This window comes from Carcharhinus amblyrhynchos, chromosome 5, assembly GCF_965287045.1.
Source record: "Carcharhinus amblyrhynchos chromosome 5, sCarAmb.v2.hapA, whole genome shotgun sequence".
NCBI lineage: Eukaryota > Metazoa > Chordata > Chondrichthyes > Carcharhiniformes > Carcharhinidae > Carcharhinus > Carcharhinus amblyrhynchos.
Window position 1 is genome coordinate 11154434 of NC_137328.1, and position 19742 is coordinate 11174175.

The following is a 19742-nucleotide window of genomic DNA, read 5'->3' on the forward strand; positions in this document are numbered from 1 at the left end:
ACACGAAGGGGCAATTTTAGCATGGTCAATCAACCTAACTCGCGCATCTTTGGACAGTGGGAGGAAACTGCAGCACCCAGAAGAAACCCGTGCAGACACGAGGAAAATGTGCAAACTCCACACAGACAGTGACCTAAGTTGGGAATTGAACTGGAGATGTGAAGCAGCAGTGCTAACCACTGTGCTACTGTGTCACTCACATGCATTGGCTACGCTAAATTTTCCCTCAGTGTACCTGAACAGATGCCGGAATGTGGCGACTAGGGGATTTTTACAGTAACTTTATTGCAGTGTTAACGTAAGCCTACTAGTGACACTAATAAAGCAATAAAATAAACTTTCAACTTTAATCTTCTCCATTATCATCAGATTAGTTGGATTTCACTAATTTGGTTCAATTCTTATCATAGCTGCAGAATTCATGTTACTGACTTCTCTTCCCACTCGTTCTGAGTTACTGCTGGTTATATCCTAAGACTCTATCCTTGGCCCCCCCCTATCATTCTCTTCCACGTGCTGGCCCTCAATTACATTATCCAAAAAAACATCCGATTTCACATATGTGCTGATGATGTACAGTTTTACATCACCACTTTATCATAGAATCATAACAGTGTGAAAGAGGCCAATTTATCTCCACCGGTCACAATCCCACTCAAGCCCTATTCCCATAACCCCTTTTATTTATCCTGCTAACCTCCCTGACACTAGGGTCAATTTAGCATAGCCAATCAACCTAACCCGTACATCTTTGGACTGTGGGAGGAAACCGGAGCACCCGGGGGAAACCCACACAGACATGAGGACAATGCACAAACTCCATACGGACAGGTACCCAAGCCAGGAATCGAACCCAAGCCCCGGTGCTGTGAGGCAGCTGTGCTGACCACTCTGCCTCAATTCCTCCACTGTCTTTAACTATTGACTCAGACAATTATCTGTGGTTATTTCCTTTAATTTAATATTGAGAAGACTGAAATCGTGGAGGGGATTAGGGAGGACGGGAAGTGAGTGTTCAGTATCAGTCTCAGATTGAAAATTGTCATGAAGCTGTCTCCATCTCCACAGAGCAGTATCCCCTCCAGATTTTGACCTTCTGAGCTCTTGAACTTCTTAGTCAAACAATAAATGAGTGGGCATGGTTTATGTAATCATTCTGGCAAGGTGTGGTCTCATAGAGCTGGTATGCCTCACTCCACAGAGATCAGGGTACTGGGCAGGAGCAACAGGGAAATAGCAGAGTGCTTAGAAAAAAAAATCAAGCAGAGTTTGCAAGATTTCATGAAGGGGAAATCATGCCTGACAAACTTATTCAAATTGTTTCTGGTGGTAATGAGCAGGATGGATAAAGGGGAACCAGTAGATGTAATATACTTGGCTTTCCAAAAAAACTGCACAAAAGGCTACTGAGTAAGATGAGAGCCCATGGTTTTGGAGATAGTATTTTAGCATGGACTGATAAAAGGCAGAGAGTTGTGATAAGAGGAGCATTTTCAGGATGCAACTTTCACAATAGGAGTGCCACAAGGCCCACAATTATTTATAATATATGTTAGTGACTTGGATGAGGGATGGAGAGGCAAGTGGTCAGGATGATATAAGGAGACTAGAGAGGAATACAGGTTAAGTAAATGGGTAAAAATTTGGCAGATGGAATATAATGTAGGAAAATGTAAAGTTATATACTTTGGTAGGAAGAGTAAAGGATCTGAATATCGTTTAAATGGAGAAAGAGTGCAGAAAGCTGCACGCAGAGGGATTTGGGTGTCCTCATGCATCAATCACAAAGGCTAGCATGCAACTTCAGCAGATAATTGGAAAGGCAAATTAAATGTCAGTCTTCATTTCAAAGGGAATGGTGTACCGAGTGGCTTAATGACACGGTGATTAGCACTGCTGCCTCACAGCTCCAATGACTTGGGTTTGATTCTCAGCTTGGGTCATAGTCTGAATGGAGGTTGTATGTTCTCCCCGTGTATGTGTGTGTTTCCTCTGAAGTTGCGGTTTCCTCCACAATCCAAAGATTTATCACCCTAAATCACCCCTTAGTGTCCCAGGATGTGGAGGTTAGAGGGATTAGAGGGGTAAATAGAGGGATAAGGCCTGAGTTGCTGATGCAAACTCAATGGGCCAAATAGCCTCCTTCAGTGCTGTAGTGTTTCTATGATAAAAATAAGGAACTGTTGTTTAAAGTATATGCAGCACTAGTTGAATCACACCTGGAATACTATGAATAGTTTTGGTCTCCTAATCTAAGGAAAGACATACTGGTATTGGAGGCAGCTCAGAAAAGGTTCACTAGGTTGATCCCACATAAGGAGGGATTTTCTTATGAGGTGAGCTTCAGAGTTAGGCCAGTATTCATTGGAGTTTAGAAGAAAGAGAGGCGACCTTATTGAGAAATAGAGGATTCTCAGTGGGTTTGACAGGGCAAATGCTGAGAGATTGTTTCCTCTTGCGGGACAGTCTAGGATTAGTTAAAAGTTTTAAAGTTTATTTATTAGTGTTACAAGTGGGCTGACATGAACACTGCAATGAAGTTACTGTGAAAATTCCCAAGTCGCCCAGAGGGCATAATCTCAGAGTTAGGGGGTCACCTATTTAAGACTGAGGGGAGGAAGAATTTTATCTTTCAGAGGGTAGTGAATCTGTGGATTTTTTTTATCACAGAGTGCTGTAGAGGCTGGGTTGTTAAGGATGTTCAATGCTGAGATTGACAGATTTTTAACCAGTAAGGGAATCAAGGGTTATGGTCAAGGGTTATGGAGGTAAGGCAGGAAAGTGGATTTGAGGATTATATCAGGTCAGTCATGATCTCATGGAATGGTGGAGCAGATATAATGGATCGAATGGTCTACTTTTGCTCCCACATCTTATGGTCTTATGGAGTTTATTTATGTTTCAGTTTCCAGTGAGAAAGTTCCAAACTAATTCTCACTTTCTAAAAGTTTGTAAGTAGTGAATGGAGGCCTATGACAAGTAATGTTCCTCAGGGATCAGCGCTAGGACTTTTGCTGTTTGTAATATATATATTTGACTTGGAAGAAAATGTAACTGGATTGATTAGTGAGTTTGCAGACAACAGATGTTGGTGGTTTTGCGAATAGCGATGAGGACCATCAGAGGATACAGCAGGATATAGATCTTTTGAAGACTTGGGCGAAGAGACGGCAGATGAAGTTTAATTCGGACAAATGTGAGGTAATGCATTTTGGAAGGTCTAATACAGATAGGAAATATACAGTAAATGGCAGAATCCTTAAGAGTATTGATAGGCAAAGGGATCTGCGTGTTCAGGTACACAGGTCATTGAAAGTGGCAACACAGATGTAGAAGGTAGTCAAGAAGGCATATGGCATGTTTGCCTTCATTGGCCAGGGTATTGAGTTAAAAAATTGACAAGCCATGTTGCAGCTTTATAGAACCTTAGGCCGCACTTGGAGTATAGTGTTCAATTCTGGTCGCCACACTACAACATGGATGTGGAGGCTTTGGAGAGGGTACAGAAATGATATACCAGGATGTTGCCTGGTATTGATGGTATAAGCTATGAGGAGAGGTTGGAGAAACTTGGTTTGTTCTCACTGGAGCAGGAGGTTGAAGGGAGACCTGATGGAAGTCTACAAGATTATGAGAGGCATGGACTGAGTGGATAGTCAGAAGTTTTTTTGCAGGGTGGAAGAATCAATTACTAGGGGGGCAAGGTTTAAGGTGTGAGGGGCAAGGTTTAAAGGAGGTGTATGAGATAAATTTTTTACATAGAGAGTAGTGGGTGCCTGGTATTCGTTGCCGGGGAATGTAGTGGAAGCGGATATGGTAGTGACTTTTAAGGGACATCTTGACAAGTACATGAGAATAGAGGGATATGGTTCCCTGAAGGATAGAGGGTTCTCGTTAAGTTGGGCAGCATGGTTGGTGCAGGCTTGGAGGGCCAAAGTGCCTGTACCTGTGCTGTAATTTTCTTTGTTCTGCTTTGTTCTTTGAAGTAATGCATTTTATTTCCCGCTTTGCTGCCCATGAGAATACTTGAATGTGATTGGTTGTCTACCTTTCTTAATGGTATGTCTGTTATTGGATTTGTGGGGATCCCCTTGACTTGATGTCATATTGAAATTCATGCCACTAAATATGAAATGCATCGTACAAAGATTGACAGATCTTGTGGATGGCTTTCTTCAAAGTCAACGGGGAGTGCCTTCACTGCATCACTGATAGCCAGTTCCAGGTATCACAGTTTTGAGAGCTAGCTCTGTGCAAATTACCTGTCACAATTCTTACATTACTAAACAGTGATATAACTTCAAAAGCATTTCATTGACTGTGAAGTAGTATGGGTACAGAGTGGGTACAGAGCAGGTCCGCAAGGATGTTGCCAAGAATAGACAATTCTAATTTGGCAGCACAGTAGCACAGAAGTTAGCACTGCTGCCTCACACTGACAGGGACCCGGGTTCAATTCAAGTGGCTTGAGTCACTGTCTGCGTGGAAGCTGCACATTCTCCCTGTGTCTGAGTACGTTTACTCCTGCCAATCCACCTAAGCAGCACATCTTTGGGCTGTGGGAGGAAACCGGAGCACCCGGAGGAAACCCACCCAGACATGAGGAGAATGCACGAACCCCCGACAGACAGTCACCCAAGGCCGAAATTGAACCTGGATCCCTGGCACTGTAAGGCAGCAGTGTTAACCACTGTGCTGCCCTTCATTGAAGTATTATAATCCACAGGGCTATGGACCATTTTTTGTGTTACACTGTACATAGAGAAGGAAAGGAGAGTGTGCAAAATGTAGTGATTCAGTCATGGCTAGGGTGTAGAGAAAGATCAGCTTAATATAAGGTAGATCCATTCAAAAGTCTGATGGCAGCAGGGAAGAAGCTATTCTTATTTAGAAGTACTGGAGAGAAAAAAAGCAATGTCTCAAGTTTTGTTTAGAAATTACGTTGTTTTCTTCAGGTGTGATGTTTGAACAGTCTGCCCGAAAATGATTATGGCTGAAAGAACTGAATGAGAAGTAGTAATGATGTATGGAGCAGTAATTTACAGTTTCCAATTTGTCGCTCAATACTATGAAAGCTTTATTTCTAATGAAGCATGAACCTCATTGCTTCATCCATTGAAATAATAAGGCAATGTGTCAAAATATCTGCAACAAAAGGAATTTATATCTCATAAACAAAACACTAGCAGCATCAATTATCATGTGAGATTTTTCAACATGTTAGAGAGTGAGCTACGATTTGATGAATATTTTCTCTCCATTCTCCGCATTGTTTCAAGAAACTATATTCAAATGAATGTGATTCTGATCATTTTAGCAGCAATAGAAAATGCTGTTTCTCTAAATTCATTTTGATGGGGAAACTGATGCTTTTTAACTGAGAAAATGCCTTTTGCCTCGAAAGATGGACCTTCTAGAAATGGGCCAATGGTTTAGGGGTGTCAACGATTCGAGATAATTGCCAAAAGAATTGGGTGGAAGATGAGACTATGTTTTTAACACAGTGAGTTGCAGTGCTTTGGCTAAAACAAATATAGCAGCAACTTTCCATTGGGAATCGGGTTGGCAGTTGCAAAGGAAAGAAAACACAGAGCTTTGGGGACGGAGTGGGAGAGTGAAACTAATTGGAGGACTCTTCGAAAGAGCCATCACAGACATAACAAGCTGATTGACTTTCTTTTGTGCTGCGCAGTTAGATGAATTCAGTCAGTTTAAAGAAGCAATGTTTTCAGCAAAACATATTCCTTTTCATCTAGCTCCCCAAGCCACCTCTCCTCACAACCGCATATTAGCCAGGTAATCGCCTGAGAGACAGGAAGACCCAGCACCCAGCTATCAAGAGTACCCCATCTCTGGTTCGAACATCACTGGGAACGGGATTGAAACAATCCGAGTCTTCTTTACCTGAACCAGGAGTGTGAGGGCAGCAAAGAGGTTATTCTTAGCTGTTGAGTCAGATATGGATTTGGGAGAAGTGCAGGAAAATGGGATTAGTGCACCTTTAGTGGTAGATATTGTCAGTGCAGACTCGATGGGCTGAAGGGCCTTTTCTATATTGTATAACTCATTGGGTGAAATTTTATTGACACGTCTGCCTGTGATGCGTATGATCCTGCCCGAGGCTAATGGAGAATGCCATTCTCCGAGCTTTACCCATGCTCGGAATCGGGGCAAGCGTGCCAGTAAAAGTTTGGCCTAAGGACTGAATCTTATCACTGATTTTCCCATCCTGCTGCAGTGAACGGAGATTTGGCTGGCTGTCAAATTCTCCAAAAACACTGCAGCAGGAGCATGGCATGAAAGGCTGGTAAAATCGCACTCTGTATCATAGAAATTAGCAATTAAAAGTCTAATAATGACCAGGAAACCATTGTCGTAAAAACCCATCTGGTTCATGTCCATTAAGGAAGGAAATTTGCCATCCTTACCCGGTCTGGCCTACATGTGACTCTAGATCCAAGGCACAATGTGGTTGACTCTTAAATGCTCTCAAGGGTGGGCAATAAATGCTGGCCCAGCCAGCGATGCCCAAACCCCCAATGAATATATAAAAAAGCCAATAGAGAAAATGCTGGAAAATCTCAGCAGATCTGGCAGCATTTGTAAGGAGAGCAAAGAGCTGATGTTTCGAGTCCAGATGAACTTTTGTCAAAGCTATCAAACCTGCTGAGATTTTCCAGTGTTTTCTCTTTTGGTTTCAGATTCCAGCATCTGCAGTTATTTGCTTTTATTGAAGATATAAAAAAAATTCAACACAAGAGGCTCTGCAATTAAGAAACAAATTAGAAGCTTTATGATAAAATACTATCACTTTATTTCAACATGCAGTGAACAGAATGATTCCAAAATGTTTAAAAGCCCAAACACATCTGAGATTCATTTAATTTTTGACTTTTACAATTTCAACATCGATTTAACCTGGACTGACATCATTAGACATGATGCGTACTTCAATGAGAATGATTTTCCTCTGAACTCAGTTAAGGTTACAAAAATAATCACCTGTATAATAGCTTCAGTAATAATTGTCAGCAGGAGAAAAATAACGTGAATTCTTTCTGCTGCAGTGTATGTTCGTAGCTCTGCTTCCTTTTGTAGCGACTGTCGCACCCATATCATGTATAGTTAACTTTTCTTTAAAAAAGTAATGTTCATTTGCTTAGGGCTCATTGACAAATCATCAGTTAAAAGAACACATTTACCCTCATGGAAACATACTGATCATCATTAAAATAACCCTTTGTCATGACCTATTTAGTTTCATGGGATTTTCTCTGAACTGATGAGATAAATGAGAGAACAGATTACTCGTATGAAGAATTTTTCTTTGTACAGTTGCAAAGTTAGATTTGGCTAGGGGCATATCCAGGTCTTCACTACAATATTTCAGATCTTGTACATCTTTTTCAAAACTCATCACCTCTCACTGTCCATTCTCCTTTAAGAGGCTTCTTAAAGTGAACCCCCAGGGGAATCAAGCTTTTGGTAGCCTGCCCCAATGTCTCTTTTTGTGGTTCAGTGTGAATTTTCCCATTCCGCTTGCCAAAGGAATGAAAGCGGATGAGGCGCAAACCATGGCAATGTCCATTGACCTTGAGCAAGATGTTCCAGCTTTTGGGGCAAGTGTGGCCAGAAAGTCTCGCCCTCAGTGTCAAAATTCTGTTTGATAATCTCTCCTGTAAAACCTTGATCATGTAGCAATTTGAAGATGCTATATGAATGCAAGTAATTGTTGTTATTGCTTCTGTTGTTGAATCAAGTCTGCAGAGTGAAGTTGCAACATCACTGTTATTGTATCTATTGGGAAGGAGTTGGGTTGTGTACTCTCTGGACGGCCTAACATGACACCTTTTATCAAGATTACCATCGAATCCCAACAGAGGCCATCTGGCCCATCGACTCTGCACCAACAACAACCCCAGGCACAATCACTGTAACCCCACCTATTTATCTGCTAATCCCTCTAATCTATGTATTCGGGGACACTAAGGGGCAACTTAGTATGGCCAGGCACCTAACCTACACATCTTTGGAGTGTGGGCGGAAACCAGAACACCTGGAGTAAACCCACGCAAATACGGGGAGAACATGCAAACTCCACACAGCGATCCAAGCCGGGAATCGAACCCAGGTCTCAGGAGCTGTGAAACAGTAGTGCTAACCACTGTGCCACCGTGCCCTGGTGCTGTGTGTGACGATGTCGTTGCTGTGGAAGTGATGTAATAACACTCATTACTGGAACAGTTTTTCCAAGCTTACAGTGCCTAATTAACAAGCAAAACATTGAATGAGAAAAGGCCATCACACCTTCTCTTCCACCATATCTTGAACTATCTACTCTATGAAGGACTTTGCCCTGTTAGCTCTGTCATCTCCTGATCAACTCCATGTTGCCTCATTCCCTTAAATTCAGCACATTTATCTGGGTTTCTCCACTACGTATCTACAGCCTTCTGTTGTGAAGCAGCAATCCACCCTTTAATGTCCCTCACCCCTTAACATAGCAAAATATAACATCATCTCAGCCTCTCCAATCATTTTCCCAACACAGATGATCATTCTCATTCTCAACTGTCATTTCTACATAAAATCATAAAATCCCTACAGTGCAGAAGGTTACCATTCAGCACATCAAGCCTGCACTGACAGCAATCCCATTCAATCCCTATCCCCGTAACTCCATGTATTTTTTGCCTGCTAATCCCCTGACACTAAGGGGCAATTTAGTATGGCCAATCAACTTAACATGCACATCTTGTGGGAGGGAACCAGAACACCTGGAGGAAACCCAGGCAGACCCGGGGAGAATGTGCAAATTCCACATAGTTACGCAAGGCTAGAATTGAACCCGGGTTCTTGGTGCTGTGAGGCAGCAGTGCTAACCACTGTGCCGCCCTAAAGTAGATCCATACAAAGGTTTGATGGCAGCAGGGAAGAAACTATTCTTGAGTTGGTTGGTAGGTGATCTCTTTGGTATGTGGGAGGAAACTGGAGCACCCAGAGGAAATCCACAAAGACACGAGGAGAATGTGCAAGCTCCACACAGATAGTCACCCAAGGCCGGAATTGAACGCAGGTCCTTGGTGCTGTAAGGCAGCAGTGCTCTAAACATTCTGCCACTGAGTTGCCCTGCATGGTCAGAGTGATGTGGAGATGCCAGTGTTGGACTGGGGTAAACACAGTAAGAAGTCTCACAACACCAGGTTAAAGTCCAACAGGTTTATTTGGTAGCAAAAACCACTAGCTTATGGAGCGCTGCAAAATAGCAAACATTTGCAAGAAGGAACAGCACTCCGAAAGCTAGTGGCTTTTGCTACCAAATAAACCTGTTGGATTTTAACCTGGTGTTGTGAGATTTCTTACTGTGGATAGAGTGAAGCAGGTGCTTGAGGATGATGGTTAAGTTAACGTTTTAAGTTTATTTATTAGTGTCACAAGTTGGTTAACATTAACACTGCCATGACGTTACTGTGAAAATCCCCTAGTTGCCACACTCTGGTGCCTGTTCGGGTACACTGAGGGAATATTTAGCATGGCCAATGCACATCCTGCACATCTTTTGGACTGTGGGAGGAAACCGGAACACCCAGAGGAAACCCACACAGACATGGGGAGAATGTGCAAACTCCGCATAGCCAGTGACCCCAAGCCAGGAACCAAACCCGGCTCCCTGGTGCTGTGAGGCAGCAGTGCTAACCACTGTGATGGTTCACCCAATCCCTAATCTCACTTCATTCCTGCCACTGTTAAAACCTCTATCCTCTCTTGTGGTGTCGTCCTCAGATAATCCCCTGGGACCATGTCAGCTCTGAACATGTGCTGGAGTACAAACCCAGCAAGATTGCCTTTTGAGTTGCAGGCTGACTGCTCTGAGCTAGAACAGCAGGCACTAACGTCACTAATTTAGATCCAAGTATAATAGAAGAGCAATTTACTTCTCTCAGAATTTTAAAAAGCTAAATTATGTTCCACGCATGGATCTTCTTGTCAATTTCAGACCTTAATTAATCCACAAAGGACGACAAAAAAATTCTTTTTTAAAATCTTTTTCTTCCAAATTTGCTTGGCTTAAATTCTGCTAAGATTAAATTTTAATGTGAAGCACCGAAGAGAATGTATATTTCAAATTCATTAGTTGGCATAAATTTCAAATATAGATAATGAGATTTCCTTGCATGTGAGAAATAACAAGAAACAGGAGTGTGTTCATGTATCTGATTAGCGCATGAATAATTTTGATTTTTCAAAGTTTCCAGTATTTTGCTTTGTTTGCATTCTGGGTCGGAGATGTTAAAATTCTTGAGCGAGGGTAGCGTTCGATTTGTGGCATAAGAACATAAGAACATAAGAAATAGGAGCAGGAGTAGGCCATCTAGCCCTTCGAGCCTGCCACGCCATTCAATAAGATCATGGCTGATCTGTCGCTGCTCAGTTCCACTTTCCCGCCCTCTCCCCATAACCCTTAATCCCCTCTCTTATCAAAAACCCATCAACCCGCGTCTTAAAAATATTTAGCAAGGCAGCCTCCACCACTTCAACGGGCAGAGAATTCCAGAGATTCACCACCCTTTGAGTGAAGAAGTTCCTCCTCAACTCCGTTCTAAACCGCCCCCCTTTTATCTTGAGGCTGTGCCCCCTAGTCCTACTGTCTTTTTTGAGCGGGAAGAGTCTTTCCACCTCTATCCTATCCATCCCATTCATCATCTTATACGTCTCAATGAGATCTCCCCTCATTCTTCTAAACTCTAACGAGTACAAGCCCAGTTTATTCAGCCTCTCCTCATAGCTCAAACCCCTCAACTCCGGTATCAGCCTAGTAAACCTCCTCTGCACTCCCTCCAAGGCCAAAATATCTTTGCGCAGGTGCGGCGCCCAAAACTGCACACAGTACTCCAGCTGCGGCCTCACCAATGCCCGATACAGCTGCAGCAAGACCTCCCTACTTTTATATTCAATCCCCCTCGCTATGAAGGCCAGCATCCCATTCGCCTTCCTGACCACCTGCTGCACCTGCAAGCTGGGTTTTTGCGACTCATGCACAAGGACCCCGAGGTCCCTCTGCACCGTCGCCTGCTGCAGTTTTTCGTCCCGTAAGTAATAGTCCTTCCTACCATTCTTCCTACCAAAGTGGACCACCTCACACTTGCCAACATTAAATTCCATTTGCCATTTCCTGGCCCATTTGCCCAGCCTATCTAGATCCTTCTGCAGACTCTCCACACCCTCCGCACAATTTGCTGTTTCCCCCAATCTTGGTGTCATCAGCAAATTTCGACACCCTACACTCGGTTCCCTCCTCCAGATCATCTATATAAATGGTGAAAAGCTGAGGCCCCAGCACCGACCCCTGGGGCACTCCACTAGTCACCATCCGCCAATCCGAATAGCACCCGTTGACCCCGACTCTCTGCCTCCTATTTGACAACCAATCCTCCATCCACGCTAACACCCCACCCCCAACTCCATGTCCCCTCGACCTTCTGCAATAACCTCTTGTGAGGTACTTTGTCAAACGCCTTCTGAAAATCTAGAAAGACCACATCCACCAGCTCTCCTCTATCCACCGCCCTAGACACATCCTCATAGAACTCCAGTAAATTTGTCAGACACGACTTCCCTTTGCGATCTGCAAAAAGAACGGGCCGACAGCAAGATTCCCTGCTCACACAAAACAGGAACAGCATTCTCGTGGGTGGCACGGTGGCTCAGTGGTTAGCACTGCTGCCCCATAGTGCCAGGTACCCAAGTTCAATTTCGGCCTTGGTTGCCTGTGTGGAGTTTTCACATTCTACCCATGTCTGGGTGGGTTTCCTCCCATGAATCCAAAAGATGTGCCGGTTAAGTGCATTGGCCATGCTAAATTCTCCCTCAGGGTACCCAAACAGGTGCTGGAGTGTGATAACTAGGGGGTTTTCATAGTAACTTCATTGCAGTGTTAATGTAAGCCTACTTGTGACATTGATAAATAAATTTTAACCTTTTTCGCACAGTGGTTAGCACTGCTGCCTCACTGCGCCAGCGACCCGGGTTCAATTCTGGCCTTGGGTGACTGTCTGTGTGGAGTTGGCACATTCTCCCTGCATCTACATGGGTTTCCTCTAAATACACCCTCAGGATGTGCAGGTTAATTTGATTGGCATGGTAAATTGCCCTTTAGTGTCCAAAGATTTGTAGGATTAGCCATGGTAAATGAGCAGGCTTGCGGGACACAGGACCTGAGTAAGATGTCCTATCAGAGAGTCACTGAAGGCTCAATTGGGCCGAATGGCCTTTTTCCGCACTGTAATGATTCTTTGACTCAAGTTGCTCATGGAATGAGGATTTGCAAGTTTTTCAAAAGCCCTTGGTGCAAACAACAACTGGGATTCCCTGGCCCCTTGCCCAGTTCTAGAATCTTCTGGCCTTTCTGAAAGTCAGTGAACCTTTGGCTGGTCTGTTCCATCCCTCGTGGTGGGTCCTGCCATAGTGGGGCCAGAAAATCTCGGACTATAATTTAATTTGCTTTTTCATTAGAGGGTATAAAATAGTGTAATATTGTAACTATTTGTCCAAACTAATTGCATCTATAGAGCATCTTTAATGTTATAACGCATCCCAAAACACTTTACAGAAGTGTTATGGAAAAACACAAGCAGAACGGTGACACAGTTGTTCTCATAGTGCCAGGGACCCGGGTTCGATTCCAGCCTTGGTCACTGTCTGTGTGGAGTCTGCACATTTTCCTCATGTCTCCATGTATTTCCTATGCGAGCTCGTTTCCTCCCATAGTTCAAAGATATGTGGGTTGGGTGGATTGGCCATGCTAAATTACCCCTCAGTGTCAAGGAGATTAACAGGGTGGGTTTACGGGGATAGGGGCCTGGGTGAGATTGTTGTGGGTGCAGGCTTGATGGACTGAATGGCCTCCTGCTGCACTGTCAGGAGTCTATGATTCTAAGAACAAGTCAATCTGGGCCTCATAGGAGAGGTTACCAAAGTTTGGTCCAGAAGGTAAGTTTTAAAGAACATCTTAAAGGAAGAGAAAGTGGCGGAGAGATTCATGGGGGATTTCTAGAGCTTAGAGCCACCACAGCACATTAGCCAATGGCGGGCATGAAGGAAATGTGGATGCAAAGATTGCTGTTTTACTGTTGGGGTCCAAGTTTCTGACTGGTTTTAATTCATTCTGAAAAAAACCAAGGAGGATTTTTATAAACATCTATTTCAGGCCAGCATTTGTTGCCCATTCCTAGTTGCCCTTGAGAAGGTTGTGGTGAGCTTTCTTGAACCATTGTGGTGTATGTGCACCCACAGAACTGTTTGGGAGTGTTTTGACCCAGCAGCATGGAAGGAACAGTGGTTTAGTTCCAAGTCAAGATACTGTGGGGCTTGGAAGGGAGCTTGCAGGTGGTGGTATTCCTGTGATGATGTTTCCACTAGTGGGAAAGACTAGAATTTGAGGGCACAACCTCAGAGTGAAGGGACGTTCCTTTAAACTGAGATGAGGAGGAATTTTTTCAGCCAGGCATTGGTGAATCTGTGGAACTCTTTGCTACAGAGGACTGTGAAGGCCAAGTCATTGAGTGTCTTCAAGACAAAGATAGATAGGTTCTTGATCAATAAGGGGATCAAGGGTTATAGGGAGAAGACAGGAGGGTGGGGATGAGAATCATATCAGCCATGATTGAATGGCGGAGCAGACTCCATGGGCTGAATGGCTCCTATATCTTATAGTCTTAAGTATCTGCTGCCTTTGTTCTTCTCAGTTGTAGAGGTCAAGTGTTTGGAAGATGCTGTTGGAGGAGTCTTGGCAAATGATTGCAATGCACCTTGTACATGGTACACACGGCTGTGTCGGTGGGGGAGAGACTGAATGCTTAAGTTGGTGGATGGAGTGCCAAATAAGTGGGATGTTTTGGTTTTTCAACTCACCTCAATATAAATCTGGAATATCTCAGCAAGTCTGGTCGTATCTGTGGAGAGAACAGAGTCAACATTTTGAGCCTGGGTGACTCTTCATCAAAGAAGCTGATGTCAGATTCCAGTATCTGCAGTAATTTGCCTTTATTATTATAATGTTGTTTTTGTTCATTACCATTAGGAACGGAGAAGCAGATTGTGAAGCATGCTAATTAAGTTGGAATAAATCTTGAGACTGCGTAGCATTCCATTTTCATTATCCATATATTGTGGGGATGTGTTGTTTTACATGCTGTGCATTAACAGCTGTCTCACAGCGCCAGGGAGACGAGTTTGATTCCCGGCTTGGGTCACTGTCTGTGCGGAGACTGCACGTTCTCCCCGTGTCTGTGTGGGTTTCCTCCGGTTGCTCAGGTTTCCTCGCACAGTCCAAAAGACGTGCTGGTTAGGTACCAAAAGAGAAAATGCTGGAAAATCTCTCAATTCTCTCTTTTGGTTTCAGATTCCAGTATCCACAGTAATTTGCTTTTATTTATTATGCTGGTTAGGTGCACTGGCCATGCTAAATTCTCCCTCAGTGTACCCGAACAGGCGCCCGAGTGTGGTGACTGGGGTGTTTCACAGTAACTTCACTGCAGTGTTAATGTAAGCCTACTTGTGACAGTAATAAATAAACTTAAAAAAAAACAAATGACAAAACTGATTATAAAACGACACAGTTTACAAATTTATAGGTGTCAGCCGTGGCTCAGTGGGTAGTCCTCTCTCTCCTCTGTATCAGAAGAGGTTGTGGGCTCACTTCCTACTCCAGAGTTTGAGCACACATATGCCAGAATTTTACCACCTCGCCTGCTTGAGGGTCATGAGATCCAGTCTGAGGCCAATGGAAAATGTCATTCTGTGAGCCTCGTGCTGGTAAAATTCTAGCCTTAGGCGGGGTGTGCTGGTAAAATTCTGGCCATAATTCAGCCTAACATTTCAGTGAGGCACTGAGATGCTAAGCTGATGCTTCACCTGCCTCTTGTGGGCATCAGGTCTCCCATTGGTGGCAAATAGGTGAAGAGCAGGGAAGAATGTGAACAATCTTATCTCTCAATCTATCTCTGACCGTTGCTGTTTGTAGGGCCTTGTTGTGTATAAATCGCCATGATTTCTACATAACAACAGTACACTTCTAAAAAAAAGTACTTAATTACTGTAAACTGTGTTGGAATGTTGAGAAGTTTTGAAAGGTACCCTGTAGATGCAAGTTCTTTATTCCGGTTTTTCATCCCGCATAGCCACAGAATAAATCCTTCCATCACGTGTTCCTTTGAAAAATATGTCAATCAATATGTCAATAAAGGTTTGCAAAATAATGAGAGGCATAGATAAGATAGATAGTCAACACCTTTTCTCAAAGGTAGGGGAGTCTAAAACGAGAGCGTATAGGTTTAAGGTGAGAGGGGAAAGATACAAAAGCGTCCAAAGGGATGCTTTTTTCACACAGAGGGTGCTGAGTGTCTGGAATGAGCTGCCAGAGGAAGTAGTAGAGGCGGGTACAATTTTGTCTTTTAAAAAGCATTTAGACAGTTACATGGGTAAGATGGGTATCGAGGGATATGGGCCAAATGCAGGAAATTGGAACTAGCTTAGTGGTAACAACTGGCATAGAGAGGTTGGACCGAAGGGCCTGTTTCTAAGCTGTAAATCTCTTTGACTCTATAACTGAAGTGTGACTTCAATTGGCGAAATCATCCTGATAGAAATCTCAGCTGATTCCCAAGTCTTTGATGTAATCAAATACGATGCATATTTGGTTGGGGGGGGTGGTGTCAGGGGGAGCGTTGGGAAGGTGGAGTTTGCTTCATGAAGTTTGAATTCAATGACGAGAAATGCAAACTAAATGCAAAGGTCCATTACTCCTAAGCAAATCTTTAGCAACTGACTGAATTCGGGAATGTCCCACTGATGAAACAGATTTCCCAAATGATACAATGTTGATGTTAGCAATGGGAATTCATTTCATAGCGATATAGAAGATGATTTCACCTCACATCCTGCAGGAGATGAAAACCAAGTGTCAGACGACTGTGTAGTATTAGTTTGTAAATTGAAAGCATAGCCATATCTATCTCTGTTCTCCGTCCATTAGGGATGAGCTATTTGATTGTATTCATTCATGGATGCCAGCACCATTGACAGAACCAGTGTTCATTACTCCCTAATTCAGAATATTACACCACACGACCTGTCAACTTAAACACAGGTCAAACAGCTTGACTGACCGTGGTAAATTGCCCCTTCATATCAGGGGATTAGCAGGGTAAATATCTGGGGTTATAGGGAGAAGGCCTGGGTGGGATTGTTATTGGTGCAGGCTTGATGGGCCGAATGGACACTTTCTGCACTGTATGAATCTATGATCTGTGCATTTGTATATATTTTTGTGTGTTTTTTTTTGAAACAGGTAATGAAGACCCATGAGGGCAGTGTGGGATAGGAGGGGGGGTGCATTTTTCAGCTGCGCTTGCCCCCACCCCCAAGACCAGAAATTCTCAGTTGAGGTCAACGGACATTTGAATGGTCTGCCCTTGCTTGCTATGATTCCTGTGAAAGGTGGGATGGGAAAATTCTACCCGGGATATTTGATTTCAAGAAATAGAATTGAAAACAAGAAGGTACTTGAATTTATCTAGCATTGCTCCATTTGTGTCACATACAAATGACTTAATTGGAAATGAGCGTATGAAATGCAAATGTAACAAGCATTTTTCACACTACTGCATTCTACTGTATCAAATGTACCCTATCCTAACCTTTGTATGTTCCTATATGTTCCCATATTCTTTTTGGGAATGTTGTGTGTAAAAGGCATTGAATTGTCTGATTAGCCATGACCGTATAGAATGGCAGAGCAGGCTTGATGGGCTGAATGGCCCACCCACGACCCTATATTCCTTATAGAAATGAACATGAGTCTTTGAGTTGAGGAAGTAATGCTGTTCAAGGTATTGGGAGGACTCTCTGCCTTTCATAGACTGCCAAAGGGATCTTTAGCTTCAATTTGAACCATTGCCTCAGAGAGAGATGTACCTCAATAGTACAACACTCACATCAGCCTGATTGGGGGTGGTATAATTAAAAATTACATATTTATCTCCTTCAATGGGCCTGATTTGAAGTGCGTTCAGTTCAAAGGGTGGAAGAAAAACTTTAAGTTTTGTTCATTCATTATGACAGGCCTCAGTTACAGTTAAAAGTTTATTTATTAGTGCCACAAGCAACTTTACCTTAATACTGCAATGACGTTACTGTGAAAATCCTCTAGTTGCAACAATCCAATGCCTTTTCTGGTCACACTGAGGGAGAATTTAACATGGACAATGCACTAGCCAACTTGTCTTTCGGACTTGTGGGAGGAGACTGGAGCACCCAGAGAAAATCCACGCTGACCCGGCAGGGGAACGTGTAGACTTCGCACAGACAGTGATCCAAGCCAGGAATTGAACCTGGGTCTCTGACGCTGTGAGGCAGCAGTGCGGATCACTCTGTCGCTGTGCCACCCATTGGTGCAGTCAAGTATACCATGGAAGGATAGGATAGGGTACATTTGAGGCAGTAATGTGCAGAATGGGGAGAGACACAGAATCCAAAGGTAGATGGAAATCAATGGCTGGAATAAAAAAACACATGGGAGATCTTAAATACAATTGAAGTGTAGCAGCAAGAACGTAGCATAAGAGTTCCTCACTGTTCACCTCTGTATCCATGATGGATGGATACATTTAGACACCCATTCACAATTTATGGGGCTCGTCAAGCTCCAAATAATTGCAGGATGATGCTCCAAGGTCATAATATTTTTATAATTTTGTTGATGTATTTATGGACTCTTAAGTCTCCTCATAGAATCCTTATGGTACAGAAGGAGGCCATTCAGTCCATTGAGGCTGCAGTGACAACAATCCCACGCCACCCCTGTAACCCCATATATTTACCCTAATAGTCCCTCTGAAACTAGGGTCAATTTAGCATGGCCAATCCACCTAATCCGCATATCTTTGGGCTGTGGGAGGAAACTGGAGTGTCCGGAGGAAGCCAATGCAGACACAGGAAGAATGTGCAAATTCCACACAGACAGTGACCCAAGACCGGGAATCAAACCCGGATCTTTGGTGCTGTGTCACAGCAGTGTTAACCACTGTGCCACTGTCCCCCCTCTCCTCCGCGTCTTTTAGATTATTACTGCAGGTTGTATTTTTACAGAGACAGCTAATGAACAGCTATCCATCAGGGTGGATGGTGGCACAGGGGCCCAGGTTCGATTCCAGCTTCGAGTCACTGTCTGTGTGGAGTTTGCACATTCTCCCCGTGTCTGTGTGGGTTTCCCCTCGGAGCTCTTGTTTCCTCCCACAGTCCCAAGATGTGCAAGTCAAGTTGATTGGCTATGCTAAATTGCCCCTTAGTGTCAGGGGTTAAATAAGTAGGGTAATGGGGATAGGACTTGGGTGGGATTATGGTCAGTGCTGACTCGATGGGCTGAATGGTCTCCTTCCACACTGTCGAGATTCTATGTTTCTATTTCATGAGTCCTGCTCTCCATCTGTTTCCTCTGCAGCCCTGACATCCGGGTGGATGCACTGATCAACTGGGTTCAGATGCAAATTGAAAATCCAAGCATATGCAGAGAGTTGGAGATTAGGAATTGTAGACACAATGCTCCAAAGTCTGCACTGCACCCTGGAAACTTTTAATTGCTTTAGTTTCTTGCTGTAAGCATAATTGAACAAGAGGTGCAATTGTTCTTTTTTTTAACCATTATTGTTCGTGCAAAAAGAAAGAGATTTAGGAAGTGTGCAACCAGAGAAAATGGACTTAATCAGTTACTGTGAATTTCGCTACAGTGAGTGGAATACGATTTTAATGGGAGTAGGAATGGTTGTGTTGAAGCTGATAGCTTTTGTTGAAAAACCCCAAATTCCTGTTGTGAATCGGCTATAGAACGTAAGATAAAAGCAAATTACTGCGGACGCTGGAATCTGAAGCCAAAAGAGAAAATCTCAGCGGGTCTGGCTGCATCTGTAAGGAGAGGAAAGATGTGACGTTTCGAGTCCAGGTGACCCTTTGACAAAGCTAAAAGGCAGAGAAAATGGGGGATATTCATACCGCAGGGTGAGGGAATGAAAGATGGATCATAGCCAAAGCAACAAGGGTGCTAATGGCAGCCCCTAGAGAGAATAATAGGTGTGAGGAGCTAAAATCAGAGGGTAAGCTATGACAGATGAAGATGTGGGGGGGGGTGGGTAAAATGGAGAAAAAGGGGAAAAGGGGAAGCAAAGGGACAGAAAAGATAAGGAAAGTGGGGGCAAAAGTTCAAGGTAAGGGGGAAAGGTTCAGTGGAGATATGCAGGGTAAGGTTTTTACACAGAGAGTAGTGGGGACCTGGAATGTGCTGCCAAGTGAAGTCATTGAGGCAGATACATCAACAATGTTTAAGACTTATCTGGATAGGCACATGAACAGGTGGGTTATAGAGGGGTACAGGCATTTGGTCTAGGTAGGACAACGTGATCTGCACAGGCTTGGTGGGCCTGTTCCTGAGGTATTGTCCTTTGTTCACCCGGAAAGAACCCACATAGACGCGGGGAGAACATGCAAACTCCAAATAGACAGTTACCCAAAGCTGGACTGAATCTGGTTCCTGGTACTGTGAGGCAGCAGTGCTAACCATTATGCCACGGGCCACCCAAATCAAAGAATATAAAGAGAAGTTAGACAAATAGGGCTGAAGTACAAATCAGCATGGACGTAATTTAATGGTCTACACTCATTACTAATTTGTCCTAAAAAAGCTGGCACTG